Source organism: Adiantum capillus-veneris, chromosome 14, assembly GCF_014529385.1.
Source record: "Adiantum capillus-veneris isolate H3 chromosome 14, ASM1452938v2, whole genome shotgun sequence".
In the NCBI taxonomy this organism is placed as follows: Eukaryota; Viridiplantae; Streptophyta; class Polypodiopsida; order Polypodiales; family Pteridaceae; genus Adiantum; species Adiantum capillus-veneris.
Window position 1 is genome coordinate 59,724,264 of NC_140944.1, and position 12,528 is coordinate 59,736,791.

Consider the following 12,528-nt stretch of genomic DNA (forward strand, 5'->3'; position numbering starts at 1 on the left):
GCATTGGCAGTTGCGAGGAACCCAGTTTTTCATGCTCACACAAAGAAAATTGAGGTGCATTACCACTATGTCAGAGAGATTCTCTCAGCAGGAGAGATCAGCTTGGCTTATGTGCCAACACAGGACTACCTTGCAGATCTTTTCACAAAGGCATTGTCTTGTGAAAAGCTTGAAGCTTTCCACAAAGCTTTGGGCTTACTCCCCTTTGTGGACTGATCATGTCCTCAGGGCATGGCACTTCCCTTTACTCATGTGCCAGCTCTCATTCATCGCATCACTCCAGGGGAGATTTGTTACCATATACATGTGGTAGTGATGTGTGTGAACACACTAGGACCGCCAGGGCATGTTTTCCCTCTTTAGGAGGTGTTTTCCTCCGAGCATTGTATATACGTCCATCACTCTAGGGCTATCCATCTTTCCATTGCACACTAAGTAACACACTCTCTATTGTGCGCGTTGAGCTTCCTTCGTCTTCTCCAAGCCGTGTGTGTTTCTCTGCAACCCTAATTCCAACAAGTTGGTTAGTCAACTTTGAGGCTTTGGACTTGTCCGCAAGATAGTCATGAAGCAACTCGTCCAATTCTAGCTCATTTGGAGTCAGTTTCACCCCGTATGTCGAATTTGACGCTTTGTAGTCTTCGAGTCGTTTTCTGCTTTTTGAGGACTCTGCTTGATTAATTTCACTAAACCAATCATATACATTGTATATGAACCTTGTAGGCAAGCTATCTGTGGAGTCGGGTCGGAATTCTGGCATTTGTCAAAAACCTAGCTTTTCTACTGGGGACTCCCTTGACCCCTGTCGAATGGTCAACGGATCATATAGAAGGGTTCTATTATGTTAGGGCATGCTGCAGTTCCAATCCCATTTGGTTTGGTCGAGGTAACAGGCCGCTATGGTCAGTTTTTGGTCGTAGGTCTTCCTGCATTGCTCGATTTCTAGGGTTTTTTCTAGGGATTTAAACTAGCTACCGGCCATACAAAATGGATAATTGACAAGTAAGGAACTTACCCCTCATGTCTCGTGTGAGACGACGCTGAAAACGGGAAACTGTGGACTCCGGAAAAGACGTGCAAAAGAGGTTGAAAGCTCTCTCTGCAAAGGCTGCAAGTGGAAATGAGGTGGTTTTAGCCTATCTTGGATATCTATACCCAGACTTCCCGAACCAATTTTCCACAGATCCCCCTGTTAGTCCTACTAAGCCGTGAAATCTATGTTAGACTCAAAAATTTCCCTGATCGGATTCCTGTAGCTCATTCTGCAAGAATTTTGCGAAAGTAGACTTGGCCACCTAATTTAGGCTTCCCGCTTCCATCCTCGAATTTCTTTGAAAATTTTTGTGCTTGTCCGCTTTGTCTTTCTGATCACCATCATATCTTCCATTTTTCCATTTGAGCTTCCTTGCTATTTATTATTAATTTTTGACCTGTTTATTTGAAAAGATCAAAGAAAATAGAAAAATGCTCTAAAAAAGTAAAGTGAAAATCCAATAATTAAGAGAATCCATTGAAAAATAGATCTTTATTGTTTTTTGTTGGAATTTTCCATTTTTAAGCCTCATTATCAATAAAAATGATGAAAAATATCCAAAAAGGATTATTTTTTGATGATTTTCTGATACTATATACACTATTTACACTCATCAAGAAGATATTATTAGTGAATTTTCCCTTGATGATGAATTATAAGGGCATTATTAGATAATTTTGCCAAAAAAATCACACGTTAACATCGAACGTTTTCCTCCCTCTTCAAACATTGCCCTTAATTACTTAGTACTTAGTACCCTTCCACCCCTCCTAGATGGCGTACTCCGGGACGACTATGTGCATGGGTTGAACAATCGTGTCTATGCATAGCCGTGGTTGGCTCTACCATTTTGAAGATCAATGCAACTCAAACCACTATGATGTGCAAGAGCTGGGACTTGAAAAATTAACTCAAGGGTTTCTGATGTCGAGGTTTGCTCCTAATGTCTTCCAAAGAGAAAATCTTCTAGCTTGTGTGCTCTCTGTTTGATTGTACCATCCGGATGCTTCAGCATACTGATTTCTTGAGCTGTTGGTAGCACTTTTGTTTGTTGTCGAGCTTCTTCTCGCCATTGATAGCTTGGTTTGCTTGGTGTTGTATGGTGTGGTGGAGTCTTTTGAGACTTAACTCGCCATTGCTTGATTGGTTTTACGGTTTGTGGAGAAGATAAGTGCTCTTTTTTCTTCCAAATCAATTTCATGCTAGGTTCCTTGCTTGGAGATGCTCGTCTCTGTGTTTTAACCTTTGGAACCTTCTTTTGTTTTGTCGGTGAAGTTTTACGCACCCATATTTGAATCGGTTTATCCTTAAGCTGTGCTTTGGTTACCCAAATTTGCTTGACTCCTTGCATGCTACTTGTAGCATTTTCTTGTCAAGGGGATGGAGAAGATTGACTACTTCGTGGTTTGGTCTATTGCTTGCTTCTTTTCCATTCCTCCTTTCTTGGTTCAATTGGAACAATGAGTTGCCCGCCTTTAGGTGACAGCTTTAGCTTATTTGTATGATGTATCCCAATCTGGTACTGCTTTGTATGTCCGCATCCAAGGAATTCCAAGAATCATTGTCTCATTCATGTGTTCGTTTAGTGAGCATACAAACTGATGAGAACATGAACATCCATGTACTATCACGTTCAAGTTGACTACTCCCAATGTTGGGGTTGGGTTCATGTTGCATCCTTTGATTGTCGCGATTCCTGCCATCAATGCTTGACTTGTTGCCTTTTTGCACGTGGAATAACTTACTGCATTTACTCTAGCTCCTGTGTCGACCAAAGCATTGGTGCTATGATTGTTGAGCTGTACTTTGATGCGTAGGTCCATTCTGTTTAACCAGTCATCATCTGTTGAAACTGCGTCTTTTGGTAATTCCCATTGTCGGTCATCTATTTCCAGAGTGTTGATGGAAATCGGTATCTGTTGATTCTTAAGAGCAGCTTTCTGCTTGAGTACCCAAAGCCAAGCTTTCTCTTGGGCTTCATCAATAACCTGTTGTCGTTTGATCTTTCTTTGCTGGGCTGCATGCATTCTTTCTAGCAATTCATTGGTTAGCAGCACATTGTATTTCTTTAAACGACATCCACTAATCCAATTAGCCATTGGTTCACCATTTAGGGTGGACAATTTTACTGCTCCACTTGGAGATACATCTTCAATGATAAACGGTCCGTTTCTCTTTTTCTTAAACTTGGGAATGTGTTGCTTAAGGGAATAGACTAAAACTAAGTCCCCTTTCTTGAAGATTTTTGTGATTAAGTAGGAATCAAAAGACTGTTTTTGTTTCCGCTTTTGTGCATCATTAGGAAAAGTTTGGACTAAAAAATAGGCCTTGTCAGAATTGTTGATGGGGCATAGCTTTCAAAAAGTGGGGATCGGTAAATTTTTTGCAAATAAGATGCAAACTTTTCGGAGGTTGAATATTTAGAATCTACTCTTCAAATGCTATCTATTGATATATAGCATGCATGTATTGGACATTGCCTTCATGTAGATCTAGAAAAGGTGATTTTAGATTACCGTAACGGTAACAAAACCTAGCTGATTGAAAAAAAATGGCATAACTTTCATAGAAGTCATCCAAACTTTTTGGACTTTGGCTCTTTAGAATCCATTTTTCAAGAACTTTCCAATGATAGGTCATATCATGGGGTTCTAAGCAATATTTAGAGGGGTCTACTGGGTTGCTTTCTTTTGTACAACTTTGATGATGTGGCACTCTTAAAAGGCCCAAAAATGAGTTCAAATTTTTCCTAATGAGATGTGAGCTACGGCAGTTAGCCTTTCCTCATCTAGCTTTTCCAAATCTTCAAGTCTTTTTGATAGTTCATGTCCAGTCCACTCAAGATTTCGTGCTACCCTTAATGTCGGCAATAGGAATTCTATTGGCAGTATGGCATCAAGACCATAAACAAGGTTAAAGTGTGTAGCATTTAAAGTTGTTTTGAATGAAACTCGATAAGCCCATAGAGCAGCATGGAGATCCATTTCCCAGTCTATTCTTCCTAAACTAACCACTTTTTAGTGAGCACCGAGCTAAGAATTTTATTTGTATGCTTAGCTTGTCCGTTTGCTTGTGGGTGATAGGGACTGATTTGTTATGGATGACCATAAACTCATTAAGCAAATACTCAATTACCTCATTGAGGAAATGAGTTCCCTGATCACTAACAATTTCTATCGGTAGTCCATATCTCGTGAATACGTACTCATATAAGAATGCAATAGTGGTTTTGGCATCATTCTTTTGAGTTTATTTAGCCTCAACCCACTTGGTCAAATATCCCGTAGCTACAATGATATATTGAGCTTGGGTTCTATAAGAAAATGGCTATATTGGCCCAACAAAATCTATAGCCCATTTTGAGAAATCTTTAGTCCCCATCATTGGTCTTAAGGGCATGCTATCTACTTGTGTTGGCATTTTTTCTCGTTGACAATCATCACACCTTCGAACATATTCTTTAGCATCTGCAAAAAGTGTTGGCCACCATATGCCTGCCATCAAGATTGCTCTTGTGGTGGTCTCACTAGAAAAGTGACCTCCAGTTAATCCAGCATGTGCTTGTTCATTTTCACAAAGACGCAAATATTGATCCTTACCTCTCTGATACAATTGGTTCCCAATAAGAGCATAGTCTCTTGCTTCAGTTTCAATTGCTCTTTGACGGCATTTACTCATATCCTCAGGAAATGTTCAGCTTGATAAGTGGACTAACTAGATAGTTACTCACTTAGGAACAAGTGACATTTGAAACAATGTTACATAAGGCATGGGTGTTTGTTTAGACATTGAGGACAATCCTTTACAAAAGATTGAACATCGCTCCTCATAGTCGGCCAAAATACTCTAAGTCTCAAGATTCGTTGCATAGTTTGGTCTTCCGCAAAGTGAAGTCCTACTATGGTAACATGTGCTTGACTTCGGTACTGTTGGTTTTCTTCAAGATTAATGCATAAGAGAAATATCCCGTCTCGATTTCTTTTGTATAGCCTACCAGCTAGTAATTGATACATAGACGATTGCTCGATTAATCTAATCGTGATAGGAAGTGGTATTTGTGAATCCACTTGAGCTATTGTCATCAATGACACAATGTTTTCCGACCATCGAGGTATCATTTCCACGGAGAACAAATAGGCATCTGGTAGATCATCGTCTACCCCTGTAGGTGATTCGCCTGAAATAATCCTTGACAAATGATCTGCTCGTGATGTGTAGTGCCCTTTTTTACAACCACAGTGAAATCAAATTCTAGAAGAATGATGAACCATCTCACTATTTTTCTTGTGTTGCATGGCTTGTTGACCAAATACAACAAAGCTTGGTGGTCTACAAAGAACACAAACTTGTTGGCTAATAGGTAATGTCTATACTTTTTAATGACATAGATCATTCCTAATCCTTCCCTTTCGATGGTGGTGTAATTATTTTCCGCCATGTTCAATTGTCGGCTAGCATAAGAAATAGGAAAGTCAATTTTTTCGTCTCCTGGTTGAGCTAGTATACAACCGATAGCAAAATTGGAAGCATCTACATGTATGTGGAATACCTTATTCCAATCTGGTGCTTTCAATATTGGAGCTGAGGTGAGAGCTTGATTAAGCTTCATGAAGGATTCTTCACATGCCTCTGTCCATTTAAAGTGTGTAATCAAGCTATACATGGGTTTTGCAATTATAGCGTACATGTAGATGAACCGTCGGTAATATCCATAATGCCCCAAGAAGGCTTGTACCCCCTTGACTGTTGTTAGTCTAGGCAAATCAGCAATGACATGAATCTTCTCAATATCAGTAACTATGCCATTTTTAGACACTATATGTCCAAGAATTTTTCCTTGTCTACCCATGAATGTGCACTTTTCAGGATTTAAGCTAATCCTATAAAGTCTACCTTTTTAAAAAAACATTTTTGAGGTGTTAAAAATGATCAACCCGGATTGATGAATGTGCGCATAGATCATCCATATATACTTCTAAGAATTTCCTACGATATTCTTTAAAAGAATGGCTCATCAACCTTTGAAATTTGGCTGGAGCATTAGTTAACACTAGGTTGGTAACCTAACAGGACATAAAAGTGTCCTTTCAGGGTTTTGAAAAAAACCTCCAAAACCATACTAGATCCACTCATTCTGTAAAATCCTTTCATGAGGTTATAGTTCAAGGCCTACTACACATGGAAAAAATAAGAAACTTGTAAAATTTCTCATCTTTTGGTCACACCAAGCCTCCAAAGTTGATGGACCAGTGCATTTTCATCAAAACAGTAATTTCTGACGTTTTGTTGCATAAAAAAAAGATTAGGGATTTTTGTAGGACCTGAGATAAATTCCCTAGTTAATTTCAATGGGTTGGTGATCAGAACATATGATTGCTTCTCACTCACTATTTTTTGGTTTGCCAAAATAAATAGGTACAAAAAAGTTGAATTTTTACCATTCTGCAAACCTATCATCAAAGTTTCTATAGCCATGCTCAATACAAATAATATATGCATGTTTTCTTAGCTCCCTATTGTCCTTTATGTTCATAAGGAGCCATGGAGCATGTCAAAAGAATAATACATCTCTTACCAAGGGGAATCTTGGGGACAAAGATGAAGTGCTAAATACAGCAAACATGAAAAAACTGGGTTCAACATTATGAGTTGTAGAATCCCATAGAAACTATTCAATATCTAGCGAAATTTGATATTTATGACTAGATATGGTTACTACCTACAAAATGCATGTAGTTGTCACAAGAAACTAACAATATTGAAAAAGCTATACTTGATATACTAGAATGTTTCGTTTTCTTCCATAATTGAAAAAATCAACCATCGTTGTATACTATGCAAAATAGGGTATTAGGTGCCCCAAAACTCAACTAATATTAGCTTTATGTTACAATATGCGACATAGAAAATAAAAAATGCATTTGGATATCATGAAATCCACCAAAAAAATCATAGAAGGGCTCAAATTGGCTAAAAAACACGATTTGATAATTTTTGTAATTTCGTCATAACTTACAACTTTAATATTTATTTCTCCCTAGAAGCATCAGGACATGTTGAGAGGACTACTAAAGATAGTTCTCTAGCATTATAGACCTCACAAAAATGAATTCTAGAGTGGTATAGTTGCAAAAAGTTGAAAAAAGCCAAAAACAGGACCCGTTTTTTCACACAGTTTAGGTTGTGAAATGTTGTGCAAGGACAAGGTTAAAGATGGAATTGATATTCCAAAAAAATGTCGAGTTTTTTTCAGCTCATGAAACAACTTTCTAGATAGATAGCACCTCAAAATCCATTTTGAAACTCTTGACATAATTCAAGGAAAATGGTCACTTAACAGGACATAAAAGTGTCCCAGGACATAAAAGTGTCCCATTACCAACCTAGTGTTAAGCCAAACGGCATAACCCAATAGGAAAATATACCCCATTTTGTTGCAAAAGCAGCTTTATGCTGATCTTTTGGGTCAACCAAAAGTTGATTGTATCCCAAAAAGCCGTCTAAGAAGCTGTAAGTTTCTTTTCCTACAACTCATTCCAAAACATGCTCAGTGATTGGAAGAGAAAAGTTGTCCCTAATGGTAGTTGCATTCACTTTTTTGAGATTAACACACACTCGTAATTTTTCATTCTTCTTGGTACTACCACAATTGGAGACACCCAATCTGTGTTTTCAATTTCATAAATGAATTCGGCTTCCTTTAGTTTTTCAAACTCTTCTTTTATCTTCCTGGTGAATGTTTCATTATACGTGTATGGCCTTTGTCTACTTGGTTTTGCATTATCTCTCATGGGTATGGTATGTTGAAAGATTTCTAGATCAACACCCTTGAGATCCTTGTATGACCAAGCAAAGATAATTCGGTATTCCTTTAACAAGCTCAGAAAGAGCTCTTCTTCTTCTTCTGTTAGGTAACTCGCAATGTAAGCAGGTCTAGGCTCTTCTCCTGGTTCATCCAAGTCTATCTTTTTAGCGTTTTAGGTCCTTCGTAAGACTCACCGTGTTTTTGTAGTGCCTAAGAGGTTGTCCAACTATGATTTTTTGATCTTGGAGAGTATACTTTTTGTAATGGGATGGAACGCTCATTACATCCTTACCATCCTCTTCCATGGTTTCCGTTTCGGTCGTGTATATCTCCTTTAGAGATTTTTTCACCTCTTGATATTTCTTTTTCCGCTCGACTCGGGTCATGAGTGGTTTTTTATCCTGTGGATTTGCTTGAGTATCCTTCCTTGTTTTTCTCGATGTTTGAGAAATTTTTGAATTTTTGTTTGAAGGATATCTGCCAGTGATTTTGTCCTTGTTTTGACACAATCATTTGCATCTATCTGAATCAAGAACTGTGTTCGACTGGAGACTGATGGCATAGGTCGTGTTTTCACGTTTTTGGTGTCTCTCTTTTGTCTATACCATTTTTGTCTTCTTGATTTCTGGTTTGGAGGTAGCTGAGTGTTCATCTAACTCATCAGTCGCATTGTAATAGAGGTCTGAAAATACTTGTTGAGCTTTCATTACGTCCTTGGGTTCCTCATCTTCGTCTTCAATGTTGAGGATTGAAATCATTTGGATGGGAATTATGTCGTAGCCATCCTCATTGCAAAATTGAGTAGGCATAGACGTATTCACACATACATCCATTGTTGCTAAAATTTGAGTCCATTCGAACGGCTCAAACAAATGCTCTGGAAAGGGTTCAGGTACATAGGCCTCGTCTGTGTAGTCCCTTTTTAGGATACATTCTTCTCGTCTTAAGCTTCCATTTCTGAAGCTCCACACATCCAAATAGGAGTGTCCTTGTTTAACCAGGATGGAAGCTTAGTTTCAGCTGAAGATACTGAATCAAACTCTTGTATGGGTTTTTTCAAGACATCTCTATAAGTGTCATCTTTTAGATTTACTCTTGTTATAGATCCCACTGGCTTCAAGTACAGATAATTGTTTCCCCAATCTTGGATAAGCTGTACCTGTCACATGAAAGGTCTTCCCAATATGATTTCATAATTGAGTTTTTTCTCAAAGTCTACTATGGCAAAAGTGTGTTGATATTAAATTCCACAGGAATTGATTATCACCTTTTCAAGCAGCCATAATGGTCTCTCAATGTGCCCGTCAGCCAATTGCAATTTCATTCGAGTTTGTCTAATGGCTGGTTGTCCCTAGGATTCCCATACTGCTTTTGTGGCTATTGCTATGCCTGCTCCACTATCCAGTATTGCCATGGTTTCAATGTCATTATATTTCACTAGGAAGGTGGTGTTTCCTTCTTCCCCTTCGTAATATTCTCCGACTTTGTTCATGGGAAGAGATCGAATCTCTTTGTTGTCCATTTCATTTTTCAATTTTCCTAAGTTTTTCGAGATTAACCCCGTTATCCCCACCTTCTCTAGGGTTTTCTGTATATCATTCCATAAGTATGGTCTGAGTTTTAACAGTTCTCCCAAGGTAAGAGTGCATTGGATGGGTGTAGACATGATTGAATGAATGTTGTCTACTTCTAGGATCTGTTCAGCTCTTTTTACTTGAGTGGTCTTACACACTATGGATTCATCTTCGTTATCTCCCAAGTAAGAAGGTAATGTTTTCAAGGTCAATGGTTTTGACATTCCTAAAGCTTCAAATCCACAATCCCCATACAAAGATTGTACATCTATGTTCACATCAGAAGGTAGATTATCTAACCAGACTTCCTCTATAGGAGCTGACTTTAGAGTTAGGCTCCCATCATTGATCTCTCTAACTGTTTTCCATAAGTGTTCCTGTCTCGTCTTCCTCTACAAATGGAATTCTGTCTAAGGCATCTTCGCTGTCAGGCACTATAAGATCTGGTTCTTTTGTTTCAAGTTGGGGTTTTGCCACCACATCGGATTTTTCTTTAGTGTCTCTTACCACAAGCTCCTCAGTTTTTGCAATACTTTCAAGCTTGGGTTTTTGTTTCTCTAGCATTTCTTCTGTGATTCCTACCAAATTTTGATAAGCTTCCAGTTTAGATGCTTCCATGTCTAGAGAAGGATAGTTTTTCCATTTGTTTTCCATGTTTTGGCCTGCTTTAAGTCCTTCTTGGTAGGCTTCCAAGGCGGCATTAATAGGCTAAAATTTTTTATAGATTTCACGGTTGTTTCCTTGATTTCACTTCCAGTTTCTTTCAACTTTTCTGGAATAGCTTTTTTGCTTTCTCCTCGATTTCAACGCGTTATTTTTGTTTTCTAATCTCATATCTTTTGTTTCTGCTCCTTTTGATTCTTTGAGAGGAAACTTTCATATTTTTTGAATCATCAGAGGAGTTATTTTTCTTTTTCTTGGCCTGGGCTCTAGTGATTACCTTCATTGGAACAATCGGTTCACTCTCTAATGAGCTACTAGGTATCACTTGGACTACGTTTATTACTATTCTACCCTTGTTTAGAGGACTTTTAGGACAATCATCCGGAAAGTGTCCTCCCTTTTTGCAACATTGTATGCAATAGGCTTCACTAGTTTGAGGTTTTTGTCAGGCTCTGAACATTCATTTTTCGAGTGATCATCAGCACCACAGTTATGACAGTTTCATGTTCTTTGCTTAATCATGGGTCTTACCATGGGAGGTCTGACACCTTGATTAGCTACATAATACATTGGTGCGAGCTCTGGTGGAGCATAAGTCACGATTTCTTCCATTGGTGGTGGATGTGAATTATACCAAACTCCTTCTATCATTACTGTAGATGGACTAGGCTCTGCATAGGGTGTAACATGCACTAATGCTTGTTCATCTATGACTCCTTCAAAGTTCATGTACTTTACAGGCACTGCATTATGTCTTGGATACGAAGGTTGTTGTCCCAGCACAGGTTGAGGCCATATTAGGTTGATATCTGTACATGGGTTGTCCTTGTGGCCTCATGGGCACGTAATGAACATTCCCATCATACTTTGGTATGAAGTAGCACTCGTGGGTCTCATGGTTGGTCCATTTATCCTCAATTTCACACCATTTTTGTGGCCTAATTGGTTGTCCCTGTTGGTATCCCCTGTCGTGGTCCCCTCATAGGTGCTTTTTTCATGTTGTTCATCATGTTGTGCATCCTTTTAAGCATATCTTCTATGATTGAAAGTGGTGCTGCAGAGCAACCGTTCCCACTTGTGCTAGTTTAGTGGATGCTGTTTTCTTGCTTTTGGTTATCCTTACAGACATCTTCTTCGTTGAAAATATCACAATTGTCTCCTAAGTCAATAGCATATGACACACACTCTTCTAGGGTTGTATGCTTTTTACTATAGAGTATAGCATGAAGTTCTTTGTTTAGCAATCCCTCTAGGAACAAGGATACAAGTCGTTCTTCTGCAGGTATCTCTAGCCCTGGGCATCCGGCAATGTATTGTTTCATTCGAGTTGCACAATCCCTAACAGACTCTCAATGTTTCTGTTTAAAGATGTAGATTTGATCTACCGTATTATGTTTGATCTCTGTTTTGGAACAAGAAACTATAAATCCTTGAGCTAATGTGTTCAAGTCCATGATTGACCTTGGTGGAATGTTTTGGAACCATGTCAATGCCTTTCCTTCTAATGTCATTCCAAACCCCTCGAATTGAGTATTGAAATCGAATATACGTTCTGCTCTTAGCACTTGCTTAAATCTTGTTAAGTGGTCGTATGGATCCCCTGATCCACTGTATTTTCTGGCCCATTTCTAAAAATCAGCTGGTCTGACGCATCTATTTGGTTCAACTCCCGGTCTTCTGGCAATTGGTCCTGTTCTGAGTCCTTCAAACCAGTCTGTTGGAAATAGTGACTCATGTAGCCCTGGAGTGGCCTTAGTGTCACCCGGTTTTCTACGTGATGAGGTGGTTTCTGGTTTCTTTACATTACTCTCGGATGATCTCTCACGGTGTTCATCTCTTGGAATTGTTTCTGGTCCTTGTCCCAATATCCAATCCCTTATGGAATACCCTTGGTATTTGGTTTGTTCTACCTCCTCAGGAGTCATCATAACAAAGTTCTTGTTATAACAATTCCTAAACAGGTAGGTTGGTAGGGCGGATGATCCCTTATCCTTGATCTTGAAGATATAGATGATCTTCATGGCCGTTGGTTGTCCTCGTTTGGCATGCAAAGTCCACAGAAGATCTTTTATGTTTCTATCTTCCCAACAATAGACTCCAATTCTAGGATTATCTGTACTAAGACGTTTCAAAGGCTTCAAATCTACCTGATCGTATCCCTCGAATTCTAAAGTTGGTGGTCCTTCTTTTGGTGACATATCTGGGATTATGGTGTTTACTTCTAACCCCCATTTGTCTACCACATAAGGGTTTTCGACTTGTATATACTGAGTTCCATTTCTATTCATGTACATTTTTCCTTGTTTATTTGTCCTTACCTCTTCTTCAAACTCAATACCATGGTCATCAATGCGAATAGCATACTCCTCATCAGGGTCCAAGTAAACCTGGCCTCCATGACAGTTAGTCTTGTAAAAAAAGAGTATATACTTATAGCACATTGTCGTTCCGGT